General features: G+C 37.3%; 1 pseudogene; it reads right to left on the bottom strand.

Annotated features, from left to right (window-relative positions):
* Positions 1-237: 237 nt before the first annotated feature.
* Positions 238-14,105, bottom strand: part of LOC137230444 (hypoxia-inducible factor 1-alpha inhibitor-like) — a 95,744-nt pseudogene continuing 81,876 nt past the window's right edge.

The following is a 14,105-nucleotide window of genomic DNA, read 5'->3' on the forward strand; positions in this document are numbered from 1 at the left end:
TTTCTTTGCTTCTCTACCTCTTTCCTTATGGACCAACATACTAATTCTCTACCATGAATTCATTGCTAGTGCACAATATCTGAATATTGTGTGAGGACAAATTTCCAGTCCTTGAGAACATAAAAATGTGGGTTATAGAGAAAACAGTCACGTAAGCAAGAGCACTAATTTGTTACCGGTTATGTGTAAGAAAGTAATGTTCACCCAGCCTCCTTAGAGTTCAGCTGATGCCTTGTCCTAACTTGCAGACCTTGCAGTTAGGTCGATTGTGGCCAATAGGCCAAAAACGGAAGCGACTTGGTCACTTCGGTCCAGGGCATTTGGAAGCTGGTGTGAATTTTCCATACTTTCTCTTTTCCTATCAAGGTAATGCTCGATGCCAGCTGTAAATACGGCAGCATCGTGAGATGGTAGAGCTTCTTTCAGCTCAGGTCCCTGAGTGATCCACTCTGTTGAGGAATGTCCCCCACTAACTGCACCAGAACTGTGAGTAAGAAATAAGCTTAGCTATGCCAAGTCACTGAGATTTAGGGCCCACCTGCCATAACTTACTCTATCCTGACTCTTACCCTGAAACTACTGTAGTAGTATTGCAATAGAAGTTTCTACAGGATACAGAGGGGGTAGAGAGGAGGCAGTTCTGCTTGGATTGTCTAATGCTGCCTGGAGTATCTGCCTGGGGGATGCTCTTGTTTCAGTTTTGAAAGATAAATCGTTATGTTCATCAGGGAGCCCTAGGAGGTTTGGGGGCTAGAGACTGTCATTCTAAGCAGAGGTAACAGCACAAGGAAAGGCATGAGCTGTGAATCTGCATGACACAGAGAATCACAAGTAGTTACTTCTGGCAGGTAGTTAAGTCTTCAGTGTGGTACTGTGGTAGCAGAGCCCCAGTGAGAAATTACATCTCACAGATGTATGCACGTCCATTCCCTCTGAGAGTAGAGGAAAAAGAGGGAAGAAAAAAACACTGGTAGAGATGGAATCCCAATGAAGATACTCTTCATCTACTACATAATTTTGCCTCAGGTTGGACCTGCTTAAAAACAGGAAAGAGTTCAATTTCAACACTGGTATTTATTTTTGCTGATACCAATGTAAACTTGCAACACCCATTCAACCTCACTTCAAGTGGTTTTCAAGTCGAAGTGCCAGTTATCCAAAATGGCTTCCTAGTATGAATCCGTATTTCCACTTGGGGCTCCCTTATTCCATAAAACTCATTTAATGTATGAGCTTAATTACATGGAGATAGATTAAGGGCCTCAGAGGTGAAAGGCTAACGAGGGCATTAAATCCGGAACCACTTAACAGCTGCCCCATCACTTGGCAGAAATGTATTTTAAAATAGTGTTTGAAATATATTTAAACTGAAATAAATAAAACATATTTTCCTGTAAATGTTGCCAAGTCCTGCCAATTAAACTCGGATCTATTTAAAAGAAAATCTTTAGCTCTCAACAAATGCTGGCTGCTTTTTCCCACTAAAAGCAATTCTGAGCATTCACGCTCGCACTTTTTCCCTGTATCATTATGCTGTGTTCCTCCTGTTAATATTTAAAGCCTCTGAGACTGTTTTTCCCATATGCTTTTGGAGTAGAATGCAAAACTTAAGTTTTCCATTTTTATGAAGCTTTGTAAAAAATAATCTCACGTGCTGCTTATTAAGGGAAGATATTATTAATATCTACAGGCATGAAGTCTTCACTAAATGACAAGAAAAAAAAGACTTGGTAGAAAGTCATTTATCTTTATCATACGGCACTATTCACCATTAAACTTGATTAATAATAATGGTATAGCAATAATCATAATTTTCGAATGTGATACACTAGGTGCTTTTCTAAGCACTTTATATATAGTACTATTTTACTGTATACTCACAACTACTGTACAACCATTTTTCACATGGGGAGACTGAGTATCAGTGATTAAAGAAATTTGCCCAAAATTTCAGAGCTTTAAGTACCTGAGCTAGAATCTGTATCTACATCTGTCTAACATCAGTTGAAATCTCTATTCTATTCTGCCTTTAAATTTTATAGTTCATTTAGTTAACCACAAAACATATGTATTTGTTTGGAAACAAATATTTGAAACCGCAAAATATATATGTGTATTAGTTTAGCTGTTGCAGATTCAATAAAAAACGACTATTATTTGAATCATGGATCCCAGTTTACGGGGTGAAATTAAAAAGTAATAAAATCAGAATAACTATCTTCCCTGACTAGGGAGACTGAGAGATTAATACAGGCGATTTTAAGGACAGTGAACACAGAGCACTGAAGGAGATGCATTTTGTCCATCCTGATAAAGTCAGCTGGAATTTAATGTGTTGGTACTCAGAAATGGCTGGGCATCTTTGGTGTATTGCTAGGACAGTCTTAACCAATGTTAATTTTCATGAGATGCTTTCTACAAGGCCAGCCACAAAAAGGCGGACTCCACCAGAAATCTACAGTTGTCAGAGGAGAGAAACAAAGCTGACTACAACACAGTTGTTCCTTAGATTTAACTCTAACCATAGCCCCCTCTTTAGACTCACTGCTCTGTCCTGTTGAGAATGTGAGTGAGGGAAGGAGGGGAGGTGGGCTTTGTATAAAACATGAAAGTCTTATTTCACTTAAAACAGTCCTGCCTCTTTTTAATCAACTCTCCACAGTAGTCCACAACTGTGACAAAGACACACTGTAACACTTTACTCTTGGCATGGAGACTACAGACCTTAACAAGGCACACGCTGGTCCTTATAGACTTATCCAGCCTCAGGCTGCACATTCTCTTCCTTACTCCCTGTACTTCAGCCACCTTGGATTTCTTCAGATCCTGAGAATCACTATGCTTCAACCACCACAGCCTTTGGACAGTTCTTTCCGCTACGATAACCTACCCCTCATTCCCACTCTAGCCATTCCACTTCACCTAGTTACTTTTCACTGATCCCTCTAATCGTATAGTAGCCCTCCTTTTAGAATCCTTTCCATGATTGTAGTCTTGTACTTGCATGTGTCGTTATTGGAATTTATTTGAGTAAGGTCTGGCTCCTCTAAGAAAGTGGCTGTTTTTGCCCGTTATTTCATACTCAACACCAAGTGACTTGCCTAGAATAAGTCAACATTCCACATGGATCTTGGGGCCCAAGGAGTGCTGCTTTAGCGCCTTCTAACAGGATATGTCAGAAGAGAATGAGAGACAGGACTTCCTCTTTCACAAGAGAAAAGCATGCAGCCCAGTGATCACTTTTTGTACACCAACAGAGCATGAGTCTGGCAAGAGTTGGCCATGCCCTCCAGCCTCACACTGCAGAACTCTGCAGAAGCCATGGAGGTTCCTAGCAGTGTCCAGCAAGTGTAGAGATACACGGTGATGAGGGCCCAGTCAGGAGACAAGTGGAATATCAGTAGTACCACAAGGTAACTAACCAAACTGATGACTGATATCTTCCCGAACATATTTGAAACACCTTCTGAGAACTCCCAAAACAGAACTCTCTAAAGTGTTGTATGATTTAGTTTCCTAACTAGGTAGATTGAGGCTCATCTACATAAAGTTTCAAGAAGAAGCACATGTTAGTTTCCCCACTAATCCAAACTAAGGACATAGTCCTGTTAAAGGAAGAAAGTCAGTCATTGCTGACTCACGGATTAGAGTATAGGTGTTGGCTCTTTGCTCATCAATCACATTATTCACGAAAACTACATGATAATGTTGCTTTGGGATTTCTACATTTAGCATCTCTTGTTTTAATACTTCTTAATTACTCTTCTATATTTGTAAATAGGTTTCATAACTTACTGAGCATCAATATTTAGAACAATGTATTGTTGCTGATCTGGTTTGTAGCCATAATCCTAAACCTTGCCATCTGTCTATTACTTGGACACCACATTAGTTAATGTAGCAATTTCATAAGATTCCAGAGATTTAAGACATCAGGCGTATTATTCTAATTTGCCTCTTAGAGTAATATGGTATGCTTTCTCTCCATAATTTTTTTCGAACAACAAGTTCAAACGCCCTTGGATGCAGTTTGCTATCAAAGGGGCCAGAGTGTGGTGCTGGACCACCAGGATCATCTTTGCTGAGCTAATGTAATGGGAAATCAAGTCTTTTCACCACTGTCAGGCCCCAAGCCTTCCATTCCTTTCTCTTGTTCCTTAAATTATTACCAACTCCTGTTGTTCATCTTTCAAGAGTGCTTTTATGGGCCCTTCACCTTGTGCTCATCTCTTCCCCCATGTCCTTAATCCCAGCAACATCTGCTGCTCCTGAAAATCTTGCTGGCTAATATACCCAGAATGTTAATATAGTTCTAACATTCAAACACTTGGTGACTCAGGACCAATCAATTTACTTTCAGCTCTTGTTCCTTTAGTTTGAAAATGACAAATTAAAAATGCATCACATGTGAATTCCAGAGACAGGAACAACCTTCTGTTAGGTGCAAACAAATTTCCCTATAGTCTTATTTTCAGTGATGCTCCCAACCTTTTCTTCCTCCAGCCCACTCCCTTTATTCTCCAGTTTTTGCCAAGGACTTTTGCATTTTCTTCTTATCCTTCTGAGTTATCTAATCCATGCCCATGAAGCATCCCAGAAATCTATATTTTCTGTGTAACTCTCACTCGTGAATGCAATATTTGTAGTTTCCATACTAGGCATCCCCACCTGGATGTGCCACAGCAATTCAAGTCAGTACCTTTAAAGTTGAATCCATCGTTCCTTGCATCACAACCAGTTAGCTCCCTTCGCACATTAATTATTTTACTGAGCACCACAAACAGCAGCCTGGTTCTCCAAGACTCTTTTTTTCTACCCTCAATATCCAATCACTTGATTTTTACATTCTGCCATTTTGACATGTGTATCTTTTTCCTCCATTCTACCTCCACTTCTCTCCTCCCACTTACTATCTTCAGTGTTTCATCATCTTGCTCCAAAATGTTTACAGGATACTCAAAAGATTTCTTCCTATACCTGTACAAACCTTATTCAATCTATTCTTCTCAATGCATCTGGAAAAAAAAGTTTTCTAAAATGGAAAATATAATTATGCCATTTTCTTGCTTAAAATCCTTTAATACACCTATATCGTACTCAGGGAAAAAACTCAAACACATTAACATAGCAATCAATGTCCTTCCAAATCTGACCCTTTTCTACTTCTGGAGCTCATATCTTTCCAACCCCCTCCACCCAAGAAAGACTCCTACCATTCTAAACAACTTTCACTTTACTAAATGCACCATGTCTGAAAAACATTCACTCTTTCTTTGCCTTTGTAAATTCTGTTCAGTTCTTGAGATCTATCTCAGGTATTGCTCCTTCCAGAAAGATTTCTTTATTACCCCACACTTCCATCAGATTGCCTTATCCCTGTTTCTCTTCTACCACAGGACCAAGCATAAGTTATTATATTTTCTCACACACATTAGAATCATCTGTGCATGTGTCTGAATTTGAATTGCAGAACATCACCTATCATTGCAAATTCCACGGCTTAAATTGTCTTTAAGTACTTACCAATGATAACGATAAGCATGTTAGTTTCTTAAATGTAATTTATGAATTATCTGCTATCATTGCTTATTAACCGGGAATGCCTCCTCTCTGTGTTGGCAGTCCAATGACCTTCTGCTTTTTTCGACCTCTGTGTTTCACCATGCTTGGTGATAAGGTGGGCTTTAGTGGGTTAATGGCTTCCTGACTTTATACAAAAAAAAGTATCTTCTTCCTCCAGAGAAAAACATGAATTTGAGATCTACTCTTTTGTGTCAACACGAAGTATCCTCCATGACTACTTCTGTTTGGCTACCTCCTATTCCTTATTCAGAGATGCTACTGTTATTGACACATGTAACTTCCACTAGAAAGAAGCCTTTTTGATATTTGTACGTCTTTTACTATGAGATGCCCAAATTTTTCAAAGTACTACTGAATTTAAAACAAATAATCAGTGATATAATCAATTAATATAGGCACACTTAATGAATAATAACTAAATAAATGACTTTACCTTGACTTGATTTAATGCAGTTTTAAAATAATTCTCCTCAATTATCCAATACAAATTAACAGTGTAAAAATGGACTTTTATGCATTTTAATAGGTGTAGAAACATATGAGACCTTTAGGCATCCTTCAAATGATGCTACCTGAGGCATCATTTTTACACCATAACGATAAAGCTCAATCTGTTTGGGGATCACTTTGGTTCAGATGAATTTCATCCGTGACAAAATCATCTTTTATTCTCCTTTTGGAATGCATTTATTAAAGATAAGTATATTAGAGTCAGGATACATAGTTTGTCTAACACATTTTTTGTTTAAAGGGAACTTTTTTTCCCTCAGTTAACACTGTGATCCAATACGATCCTATGGTAAATGTTTAAAGTTGTACAGACTTTTATTTGTGCTTGAGAACAACAAATTTTCTGACGTCAATTATGTCCATTTCCTGTGATCTTAGGAAAAATTCTTATATACAGTGAGAGAATCTAAAAATGGTATTCTTTCATTGTCCAGAGTATTTGACCACCAAAAATCATTAAGAAAACCCAAAACAAAATAATTGTGATTTTTTTTTTTTTTTTTTTTTTTTTTTGCTGTACGCGGGCCTCTCACTGTTGTGGCCTCTCCCGTTGAGGAGCACAGGCTCCGGACGCACAGGCTCAGCGGCCATGGCTCACACGCCCAGCCGCTCCGCGGCATGTGGGATCTTCCCGGACCGGGGCACGAACCCGTGTCCCCCGCATCTGCAGGCGGACTCTCAACCACTGCGCCACCAGGGAAGCCCAATAATTGTGATTTTTGAAACAGTATCTCAATAACTTCTCTGTCAAAATTTTTTCTCCTTGTCTAAGCTGTGAAGAAATCAATCTTCAGAAGGACACTAACATAATCAATTAATGAGCTAGTAATTTTCCAATCTCCTATTCTTTTTTCTGGTGACATTATACTGCCAATTGAGGACAAATTCCCTTCCAAAGAATGTAGGTCACCATAGATTTTTATATGAAAGGGAAGAGAAATCTTCTCTTTTATGCTCATAAAACAGAATACATACAGTTTTCTGTAATCTATTGTCAAGACAGTGAAAGTGGATGGAAATAAAAGAAAGCAGTAGCTTGAAGTATTAAGAGTGTGGGCTTTGGAGTCAAGAAAAATGGATTTGAATTAGGACTTTGTTACTAATTAATTTTAAAACCTTTGACAAGTTACTTAACTTTCCTGAATTTCATCTATGAAATGAAGATGATAGCACAGTAGCACATATACAATCCTTAAAATGTTTTCTGTCTTCGAGGATTTTTTGAAATGACGTACATAGAGCACAAAGTATAGTGCCTGCTAGGTACCAAATGCTCATTAACTGATAGATGTCAATCTTCAAGGAGAGGATTCTTTCAGGCATCAGTTGTGTTGGAATGTTACTGTTATCTTATCCTTTCGACTACTATAACATTCCTTTCTAAATTATTACAGTTGCATCAGTAGTACAGCCAAGGGCATAAGCCATCTCTAAAATGAATTTTTTTCCAAATAAGCCTGGAGCACACAAAACGACTAGAAATTTATAATTCCAAAGTCATTCTTTGTCCCCCTCCTCCAAGGAATTTAGGCAAGAGGAGGAAATTAACCCTGATTTATAGTATATTTGCTCAAAGAATGATATTCTCATATCTCAATTTTTGGGTTAGACATTAAATGGAGTAGGTTATATAAATCTGAATTAAAAAGCACAGTTTATAAAGCCTCCAGTGATTTCCTGAGAAACCAGACAGCATAACTTCATTAAGGATGGAAATGAAGCTCCTTGATCCCGCTGCTTCAGAAAATGTACTTTAAGTGCACAAAATGGAAAAGCAAGAGAGAAATAAACATGCAGAGAAGAAAAAGAAGGGACAGAAAGAGAAAGAGGAAGAGAGAGAGAGAGAAGTAAGGTCTGCCGATCTCAACAGTGGCCTTTGTTCTACCCAGAAGAATTATGTCACTTCTGTAAAAAATCAAAGAAGCTCAGTCATCACACATAGAAAAACAGCTGAGTTTGGAACTGCCCTCTACTTTAAGCATTATCACACTTCTCAAATAGATGAGTGTTATCACCAGATGCCACTAATGGAAAGGCATTTTACAGACACATTAAATTCTACTTAAAATAATATAGCAGTGCATCAATTCCAGATTCACTTACATTGAAGTATTTTAGGAGTTAGAAACCTACTTTAGATTTATAGGGGGAAAATGACCTAGCAAAAAACTAACCTTCAGTCTGTAATATGTTAACTACCTATAAGCAATCCATGGTAACCTGGCATATACTAGTTATGTCCCACCCTTTAGCTGGAAAAACCAGCCATGTAAAGTGAGTAAAGTTGACAGTCATCTCATTGATGTGATGTTCAGTCACCTAAAATGTACCTTACTCCCATGAACCCTGTGATATGCCCCATCACAGCGTCTAAAATTGGAGCATTTGAAGAGTTATTCTTTTTACCAAATATATATTATATGTCCTCAAAGTCTACCTATTACAACTCCAATATGTTACCTCCTAAGACTGTGACATTTGATATAACACCTTGCTGAAGTTAACTCATCTATTCATGTAAGTATTTATTCTTTGATATATACCAGGAACATTTTATATGACTGGGGATAGAATAATGAGAGAGTCATGGCCCCTGCCCTCAAGTAGAGGTGGTTCCATCCCAAGAAACTCAAATGATATTATTGAAAGAATGACTATTGTCAGGACGGGCACCTGAGAATATGATGAAAGAGAGAAGAAAAATATAACAGTAATAAAGAAGCAAGAATGGTTTGAGGACTTTTTAAACACATCTCTGTACGATTCTAATATGTCTAAATATCTGCCTACTGAAGACATACCCTTGATCTAGAAAGTGTTCAAGTATATAATCCACAGATTAATTTCTTACCAACACTATGAATGCCTGTTATCCTTGGCACTTTACTTACAGTAAAGTTATGACTTTATGTATGTTTACATGACTTTACTGTAAGTTTAAAACACTATTCCCATATTTAGTTATAATTTTAAAAATTAGGCATATTGAAAGTACAAATATTTTAATAGACCCCTATGTGCACATACCACTGAGAATATATGTTAACATGTCATCATATCTGCTTTCTCTCCCCCCACCACTATTTCAAGTATAGTTACAGCTAAAGAGTCACCCTTTTATATCCATTTTTGCCTTCTTCTCTCCCTCCCTAAGAATAACCAATATTCTGATGTTATTTCAGTTATTTTACACATTCAACAAATATTTGATGAATGCCTACTATGTGCTAGACATTATTCTGGGTATTTGGAACACATCAGTAAACTAAAGAAATAGAGATTGTTGACCTTCCACAGCTCATTTAGATGGGTGCGACAGATTATAATCAACAAATATAATTAATTAATATGTACATTTTATATTCAGTGAGTGACTAATGCTCTAGAAAAATGAAATAATGGAGCAGAATAAGGAAGATTCAGAGCTGGGGCGGGCAATTAGAAATTGAAAGGTGACGCTAAAGTAAAAATCTGAAAGAGGTGAAAGAGTAGGAAGTGAGCTTAAGGGATATTTGGAGGAAGTACTTTCCAGGCAGAGGGAACAGGCAATAAAAACACCCTGTGGAGGGTTCCAGGACAAGATGGCAACATAGGAGTCTCCTGAACTCACCTCCTCCCATGGACACATGGAATCTACAGCTACACACACAGCAGTTTCCTCTGAAAGAAATCTAGAAACTAGCTGAGTGACTCCTACACATCAGGCAAACAAGAACACCCACATCACCCACATCAAAATAGGAAGGAAATGCTGAGATACACTCTAACCATAAACTCCACCCCAAAAATAGCATCGTACAATTAGGGGGAACTCCCAACCCTGAGGAACAAAGAGTCTGGAGCCCATGTCAAGCACTCCATCTTTTAAGATTCCCACCTGAGGATGGACCCCAGAGCACCCAGCTCTGAAAGCCAATGAGGCCTGAGTCTAGGAGACCCACAAGATTATTGCAAACAAAGACACAGTTATTAAGGGGTTCATGAGGACTGGCTGTGGCTACCCCTCCCCAGGACTCAGTGCAGAGAAAACAGGCAAAAGAACCCCATATCTCCCAGGCTTTCCCTGAAAAAAGCCTATTTGCATACTTTAAAAGTTTCTGCTTGAGGGTCAGTCTTCTAATTTAATATGCATCTAGGAGCTAACTGCAAGCCCCAGAGAACAGGGAAGCCAGCAGACACAACCTCTGCCTTCTCACCTGAGCCTACTCTGAATCACAAACACCTCCCTGGGAAGGAGCTTATACATGTCTGGTGCTCCAGCTTTTCTGGCTGCTGCCCAAAGACAGGTCCCAAAGAACAGGTCAAAAGAGAAATCAAAAGAGAAATCCAAAAATACCTTGAAGCAAATGAAAATGGAAATACAACATACAAAACTTACAGGATGTAGCAAAAACAGTTCTAAGAGGGAAGTTTATAGTAATAAACACTTATGTTAAGAAGAAAGCTAACTCTCAAATAAACAATCTAACTTTACCCTACAAGGAACTAGAAGAACAAACTAAAACCAAAGTTAGCAGAAGGAAGGAAATAACAAAGATCAGAGCGGAAATAAATGAAATAGAGACAAAATAAATAGAGACTAAACGATTTCAGTAAATTTACAGGATACAAAGTCAATATACGAAAATCAGTTGTATTTCTACATACTAACAACAAACTATCAGAAAGAGAAATTAAGAAAACAATTCTGTTTATAATTGCATCAAAAAGAATAAGGTACTTACAAATAAATTTAACCAAAAAGGTAAAAGATCTGTACACTAAAAACAATAAGACAATGATGACAAAAACTGAAGAAGACACAAATCAGTGGAAAGATATTCCATGCTTATGGGTTGGAAGAATTAATATTGTTAAAATGTCCATACCACCTCCAAACAATCTATAAATGTAATGAAATCTCTATCAAAAGTTCAATACTGTTTTTCACAGAAATAAACCATCCTAAAATTTACATGGAACCACAAAAGACCCTGAATAGCAAAAGCAGTCTTTAGATAGAAGAACAAAGCTGGAAACATTATACATCCTGATTTCAAACTACATTACAAAGCTATAATAATCAAAACAGTATGGTATTGGCATTAAAATAGACACATCAGAATAGAGATCCCAGAAATAAACCTAGATATATATGGTCAATTAATACATGACAAAGCAGCCAAGTTATACAATGGGAAAAGGATAGTCTCTTCGATAAATGGTGTTGGGAAAACTGGACCAGCCACATGCAAAACTGGACTCCTATATTACGCCATACACAAAAATCAACTCCCAAACGGATTAAAGTCTTAAATTTAAGACCTAAAACCATAAAACTCTTAGAAGAAAACATGGAGGTAAGCTCCTTGACATTGGTCTTGGCAATGATTCTTTTGTACTTCACACTAAAAGCAAAGGCAGCAGAAGCAAACATAAACAAGTAGGACTACATCAAACTAAAAAGCTTCTGAACAACAAAGAAAACCATCAAAAAATAAAATAAAAAGGCAATCTAAGGAATGGGAGAAAATATTTGCAAATCATATATCTGATAAGGAGTTAATATTCAAAATAAATAAAGAACTCTCAGAACTCAACAGCAAAAACAGAAACAATTCCAATTTTAAAATGGAAAGAGAAACCAAATAGACAATTTTCCAAAGAAGAAATATAAATGGCCAACAGGTACATGAAAAGCTGCTGACATCACTAATCATCAGAGAAACGCAAATTAAAACCACAGTGAGATACAGCTTCACCTCCACTAGGATAGCTATAATCAAGGAGTTGGGTAATGACGTGTTGGCAAGGACACGGAGAAATCAAAAAACTGCAGGTGGGAACATAAAATGGGGCAGCCACCTTGGAAAACAGTGTGGTACTTTCTCAAAAAATTAAACATAAAATTACCACTTTACCCAGCAATCAAATTATAGATATATAACCAAGAGAAATGAAAATGTATGTCCATGCAAAAACTTGTACACACATGTCCACAGCAACATTATTCAGAATAGCTAAAGGGTGAAAACAACCCAAATGTCCATCAATTGATGTATGAATAAACAAAAGTGGTATATCCATACAAGAGAATATAATTCAACCATAAAAAAGAACTGATATACTGATTATACTACAGCATGGATAAACTTTGAAAACATTATTCTAAGTGGAAGAAACCAGTTACAAAATATCACATATCATATGATTTCACTTAAATGAAATGGCCAGAATAGGAAAATATATAGAGATGGAAAGTAGATTAGTAACTGTTTTAGGCTGAAAGTGTGGGAAAAGGAATTCAGGATGATAGCTAAAGGTTGTGAAGTACCTTTCAGAGGTGATGAAACTGTTCTAAAATTGACTGTTATGATAGTTGCACAACTCTATTGCTATACTGAAACCCATTAAATTATGTGCTTTAAATGGGTGAATTGTGTAGTATGTGAGTTATATCTCAATAAAGCTATTATGAAAAAAAGCAACACATACACGTTATTCCTTTATTTTCAAACATTTATATGTTTTCTGTTATCTTTTTATTAATGATATCTAGCTTAATTGGTCTAATTGTTATTTCTTGTCCTCAGTTACATTTAGATTTTCACCTTATCACCTTTATCTTTTTGTTCTACAGATTACACAAAATGTTTTTATTTATTTATTTGTTTTCTTGTTCTGATTATACCTTCTTTTTTTCTATATCTCAACAGATGCAGAAAAAGCTTTTCATAAAATTGAACATGCATTTATGATAAAAATTCTTCAGAAAGTGGGCATAGAAGGAACATACCTCAACATGATAAAGGCCATGTATGACAAACCCAGAGCTAACATCATACTCAATGGTGAAAAGCTGAAAGCATTTCCTCTAAGACCAGGAACAAGAGAAGGATGCCCACTCTAGCCACTTTAATTCAACACAGCATTGGAAGTTCTAGCCACAACAATCAGACAAGAAAAAGAAACAAAAGGAATCCAAATTGAAAAAGAAGAAATAAAACTCACTGTTTGCAGATCACAGGAACCTATACATAGAAAATCCTAAAGATACTACCAGAAAACTACCAGAGCTCATCGATGAATTCATTACAGTTGCTGTATACAAAATTAATATACAGAAATCTGTTGCATTCTGCACACTAACAATGAAATATCAGAAAGAGAAATTAAGGAAACAATCCTATTTACCATCATATCAAAATAAATAAAACACCTAGGAATAAACCTACCTAAGGGGGTAAAAGACCTGTACTCTGAAAACTATAAGATGCTGATGAGAGAAACTGAAGCTGACATAAAACAGATGGAAAAGTACACCGTGTTCTTGGATTGGAGGAATCAGTATTGTTAAAATGACCTTACCGCCCAAGGCAATCTACAGATTCAATGCAATCCCTATCAAATTACCAATGGCATTTTTCACGGAACTAGGACAAAAAAATTTTAAATTTGCATGGAAACACAAGAAACCCTGGATAGCCAAAACAAACTTGAGAAAGAAGAATGGAGCTGGAGGAATCATGCTCTCTGACTTCAGACTATACTACAAAGCTACAGTGATCAAACAGTATGACACTGGCACAAAAACAGACATACAGATCAATGGAACAGGATAGAAAGCCCAGAAATAAACACATGCACTTATGGTCAATCTATGTCAACGAATATACAATGGAGGCAGGAATATACAATGGAGAAGACAGTCTCTTCAAGAAGTGATGCTGGGAAAACTGGACTGCTACATGTAAAAGAATGAAATTAGAATGTTTTCTAACACCCTATATAAAAATAAACTCAAGGGCTTCCCTGGTGGTGCAGTGGTTCAGAGTTCGCCTGCTGATGCAGGGGACACGGGTTCGTGCCCCGGTCTGGGAAGATCCCACATGCCGTGGAGCAGCTGCGCCCATGAGCCATGGCTGCTGCGCCTGCACGTCTGGAGCCTGTGCTCCACAACGGGAGAGGCCACAACACTGAGAGGCCCGCGTACCGCAAAAAAATAAATAAATAAATAAACAAACAAACTCAAA

Source organism: Pseudorca crassidens, chromosome 9 (assembly GCF_039906515.1).
Source record: "Pseudorca crassidens isolate mPseCra1 chromosome 9, mPseCra1.hap1, whole genome shotgun sequence".
Lineage (NCBI taxonomy): Eukaryota > Metazoa > Chordata > Mammalia > Artiodactyla > Delphinidae > Pseudorca > Pseudorca crassidens.